Below are 5,979 nucleotides of genomic sequence, written 5' to 3' on the forward strand. Positions count from 1 at the left end.
TGAACTGGGCTTATACATAAGTCAGATTTATGACCAAATATTTAATATTATTATTCTATAAAAATTTATGTTTTTTGTAGAATATAGTTCTACTCAAACTCCTCTAGAAAATAAAGTAGAAATTATAAGCCCCAATTCATTTTGAGACCAACATGACTTTGCTAGCCTATCCATCTCTCATGAATATATATGCATAAATTCTTGATAAAATTTTAGAAAAATTGAATTCATAATATATAAAAAAGGATACTGCATCATGACCAGTAAAGTTTATCCCAGGAGAGTAAGGTTGGTAGGACGTTTATTAATTTTGGTAGCTTTTCTGTAGATTCTACTGAATTTAATGCACAGATAATCAAGTCATCTGCTAATAAATGCAGTCTTACCATTCTTCCTTTTTATTTTGGGTGACTTTAATAGCTTTTTCTTATGTATCACACTTTCTTGAACCCAAATTCAATGGTAAACAGAGGTGGTAAAGCAAGATATTCTTGTCTTATTCCTGGTGTTAGCAGAAAATTCTTTCACTATTAGGTATGATGCTAATTGTTGTTTTATTGTGATGCTTTTGGTGAGGTTGTGGAGCTTCCTTTATAATTTTCTTAGCTTGCATCAGAAATGGAAGTTGAATTTATCCTTATCAGTAAGTATTATTATGGTTTTTCACTTTTAGTCTGAAATAGGCTGAATTATTTCAGTGTGAACAGGCTGAATAACATCCACTAGTTTTCTCATAAGGTTTGTATGGTTACGATCTCACCAGAAGGATATAAGCTGCAGTGTCATTTGGAAATTTAGGTATCCTTAGAGGGAATTTGTACATCTTTTTTCTTCCTCCTTAATTCATAAGGGCTATAAGTTTTTTTAATTAAAATTTTCTCTCTTTGGCTGCTGTTCAAGCAGTGGTGTGTATCAAAACTTAGTGGCTTAAAACAATAAACACTAAGAAGCTCATCATTCAATGTTTTATAGTGAAATAAATGGTGTTTTATGGTCTCACTAAGTATCTGCCTGTTTGCTGATAGGTGGCTGACTGTCTCTGAGGGCTCTAGGTCACATGTCTCGTTATCTAGAATATTCATCCTGTCTCTTTAAAATGATGATGGGCACAGAGTTCACAAACAAAGCAAGAGGGCAATTTGCAAATTCTCATAAAGATTAAAAACTCCCACAACATCAATGCCACATTATATATATGTTGATATAATTCACAAGGCCACCCTAGATTCAAAATAAGGAGAAGTGAATTTCATTTCTTTGTAAGAAGGAGCTGGAAAACATCAGAGTGATATTTATTTGTCATTAACTACAAAATTGTATCCCCCTCCCCATTGAAAGGTACAGAGTAACAAATTAGAAAGACCAGTGTCCCTGATGAATATACGACTACTACACAATTCCTGTGTTATCTCAAGATAACAGTTTTTTGAAAGGGAAATAAATGTACAGTTTATTTAAGCCACATTTATTTTCTGATTAATGAACTAATAACTTTCAAGAATCATGCTTGCAAATGAGCAATTTCAGCCTGGCTTTTTCTGTAGGGGAGTCAAAGCTTTACTTCTACTCATCCCTAGTCTTCATCTGGATCTCAAATGAAGACAGATTAATAAGAGAAAAAAAACAGTTTACTAATGTGTGCAGTGCATATCACATGGGAGAACACTTAAATAAAAGTAAATTAAAATGGTGAGTTAGAATTCCAGCATATATAGCATACTCAATGAATGACAGTAAATTTACAGAGAATTTACAGGACAAAAGAAAGCAGTTTTAGGTTTTCACAGTGGCAAATGGAGGGAAGGTAAATATATGTCAGAAAACACTAATGGACTAATTTTTATTTGCAGATTTCTTAGGTGCCATCTCTGGTCTATTAACAGTCTGTCTCCAGTAAAAGAAGAATTTATATCTTTAGCCAAAAAGGGAGAGCTTTTTCTGAATTTGTTATTTCTTTTTTTTTTTTAGCTTAACTTTTTTTTTAATTTAATTTTTTATTTTTTATAAACATATATTTTTATAATAGTGCAATTGCTGGGTCATAGGGCAGTTCTATTTTCAACATTTTGAGGAACCTCCATGCTGCTTTCCAGAGTAGCTGCACCAGCTTGCATTCCCACCAACAGTGTAGGAGGGTTCCCCTTTCTCCGCATCCTCGCCAGCATCTGTCATTTCCTGACTTGTTGATTTTAGTCATTCTGACTGGTGTGAGGTGATATCTCATTGTGGTTTTGATTTGTATTTCCCTGATGCCGAGTGATATGGAGCACTTTTCATGTGTTTGTTGGCCATCTGGATGTCTTCTTTGCAGAAATGTCTCTGGAAAACTTCATGGAGGTTCATCAAAATGTTGAAAATAGAACTGCCCTATGACCCAGCAATTGCACTATTGGGTATTTACCCTAAAGATACAAACGTAGTGATCCAAAGGGGCACGTGCACCCGAATGTTTATAGCAGTAATGTCCACAATAGCCAAACTATGGAAAGAACCTAGATGTCCATCAGCAGATGAATGGATCAAGAAGAGGTGGTATATATACACAATGGAATACTATGCAGCCATCAAAAGAAATGAAATCTTGCCATTTGCAACAACATGGATGGAACTAAAGCGTATTATGCTTAGTGAAATAAGTCAAGCAGTGAATTTGTTATTTCTTAATTGCCTTTAACTCAGAATATTTTTATGTCAAGGAGACATATTTTGGGATGAAACGCTGATTTCCTTCATCCCCTCACATAGTGATGCTGGGTCATTGCTTCTCCCACACCATGGTTTTGAGATTTATTTCCCAGGAAGTATAAAACAAAGGATTTTCAGATTTGGAGACAGCATAGAACATGAGTGGGCTTCATACCAAAGGGTCAAGAGATTAACACTATATTATAAACACATGTGAAACGCTTCAGGATTCTTCCTGCACTTGTATACCAGAATACTGGCTATCAAACTGCTACCCAAAATTCAGCAATTAATAATTCCCAAAGAAGAGATGCAAATATACCAAAATTGAGAATTTACTAGTAAATGATCCATAAAGATTACAGTAAATTCTCAAAGCAATAAAAAATCATGTTATGTAAAGAATGAAAATGTGCACATTAGACATTTTATCTTTATCAAGAGCCTTCAGTAAGCAATGTGCCAAATAAATGTTGAAAGATAAAGACACAAACAAACAAAAGTATCCAATAAGGGAGGGAATGTACAATGTAGCAGGTCTCTTTTGCAACTTCTGAACTCTGTCCTTATAGCAGAGAACAACCGTAGATAAACATGAATAAATGAGCATGGTGGCTAAATTTGCCAAAAACTTTATTGATGCTGAAATTTGAAACACATATAATTTTCTTGTGTCATTAAATATTCTTCTTTTGATTTTATCCAATCATTTAAAATTGTGCATTTAAAAGTGAAAAAAAATATTTTTAATTCACAGGCATATAAAAACTTGTGGCTGGTCAGATTTGATCCAAGAACTGTATAGTTTGTTGATTCCTGATTTAAATAGTTATCTTTCAGAGGAATTTAAAATAAGAAAATAAGATTTTATTTTACTCTTATTTATTCCACTTTGAAACTTTTAATTTCTGTAGATTGAAGCTTCTGACCTGTATTATATTAATTCCATATGAAATATTTCAGTACACATTTTATTCAGTGGAAATCTTTATTTTTATCTTAGTCTTTCTCCTTTTCATATCTGAAAGATATTTTCATTTGATATAGAATTCTACATCTGTAGTTTCTTTCTTTCTTTCTTTTTTTAAAGATTTTATTTATTTATTTGACAGAGAGAGATCACAAGTAGGCAGAGAGGCAGGCAGAGAGAGAGAGGAGGAAGCAGGCCCCCTGCTGAGCAGAGAGCCCGATGCGGGACTCGATCCCAGGACCTTGAGATCATGACCTGAGCCGAAGGCAGCAGCTTAACCCACTGAGCCACCCAGGCGCCCTCTTTCTTTTTTTTTAATAGGAGTTTAAAGATGTTACTCTGTTGTTTCCTTGTTTGCATGGTTTCTTAGGAGAACTTTTCTTTTTCCTATTCTTCTTATACTCATTCACTTTTCTGGCTGCCTTTGTGATGTTCTCTTTGTCTTTGGATTTAAGTAGTTTGAATATGATATGTCTATGTGCAGTATTTTTGGTATTTACCCTGTTTGGTGTTCTCTGAACTTCATCGATCTCTGGTTTTGTGTCTGTCCCTTATTTTGGAAGATTTTTAGCTACCTAGATGCCTTATTTATCAAACGTACCAGCAAACTTATCAGCAAACTTATCTGTAAATTATCTAAGATTTTAATTACACATGTGTTACACTGTTTGATATTGTCCCACAGTTATTAGATGTTCTGCTCTTTCCTTTAAAAATGTCTTATCTCTTTGTGCTTCAGTTTAAATAATTTATATTGATTTATCTTCATGTTCATTAATTCTAATAATTTGGGGGATATGTGTGAAGTATACTGATGAGAATATCAAGGCCTTCTTCTTCTAGGTTACTGCATTGATTTCTAGCATTTCCATTTTTTTCTTATAGTTCCCATCTTTCCCCTAAAATTAAATTTTTGATCTTCCATGTTTTCTATTTCCATTATAGCCATTGACATACTAGTCAAAGTTATTTTAAAATTTCTGCCAGAGGGGGCACCCAGATGGCATAGTCAGTTAAGCCTCCAACTCTTGGTTTCAACTCAGGTCCTGATATCAGGACTAGGACATGGAGCCCTGTGTCAAGCTCAGGGTTCAGAGATTCTCCTTGAGATACCCTCTCCCTCTGGGCACCTGGATGGCTCAGTCCATTAAGCATCTGCCTACGACTCAGGACATGATCCTAGTTTCCTGGGTTTGAGCTCTGCATTGGACTCCCTGCTCAGTCAAGAGCCTGTTTCTCCCTCTCCCTCTGCTTGTGGTATCTCACTCTCTATGGCAAATAAAATAAGTAAAATCTTAATAACAACAACAAAAAAGATTCTGTCTCCCTTTCCTTCTGCCCTCCTCTATGCTTGCTCTCTTTCTCTCTCTCTCAAATATCATCTTTTCAATAAGTAAATAAATAAATTCTCTGCCAGAAAGTTACAGATAAGGGTGCCTTTGTGGCTCAGTGGGTTAAGCCTCTGCTTTTGGCTCAGGTCATGATCTCAGGGTCCTGGGATTGAGCCCCGCATCAGGCTCTCTGCTCAGCTGGGAGCCTGCTTCCCCCTCTCTCTCTCCCTGATTCTCTGCCTACTTGTGATCTCTCTCTGTGTCAAATAAATCAATAAAATTTTTAAAAAGTTACAGATAAGTTTAAAAATAGTAAAAAAAAAGAGTTTCCTTAAATTCCCTGCTTCCCATACTATTACTGTTTTACATAATCATGGAACAATTATCAAGAATAGAGAATTAAATAGTATTGGACTATACCTTATGGCTAAAGATAAAAGGTCATTCCCCAATGCTGTATTCTAGTAAGGAAAAGTATTTTTCACAATTATGATTTTAATTAAAAAATATTTGATTCATACTTTTTTCCCTATTGTGGAGATCTAAACATGTTAAATTGCTTTTGACCAGTGGTTTACTTGGCAACAGATTATAAATTTAACAATATCAGGAATTGTTGTCATGGCCCAGAAGCTCAAGAGGACCCTTGAGCCAAGAATGATGAAGAGTGGACCCAGAGAAGCTGGACTTCAAGCTGGACTTTGGCTGTACCTTCGTTATGGCACTTGGCCACAATGCTCTGCTACAGTGAGACCTTTGTCAAGTTGCTGGAGTCTGGGGACCTGGGTGAGCATGAGCTCAAGTCAGTGGCAATAGTATGTTCTTCCAGACGCTTCTAGCAAACATCTGTTTCCATTACCATTTTTTCATAGGGGGCAAAGTAGACTCCTGCTCCGTGTACAGCTGCTCCATCCAGGGCCACCATGCCTGCCCCCTGGTGAAGAAGGGGAGAAGTCCCCATGGAATTTCCCATGAGAATGCAGCCACCTGACA

The sequence above is a fragment of the Mustela nivalis genome (assembly GCF_964662115.1).
Source record: "Mustela nivalis genome assembly, chromosome: 7".
Lineage (NCBI taxonomy): Eukaryota > Metazoa > Chordata > Mammalia > Carnivora > Mustelidae > Mustela > Mustela nivalis.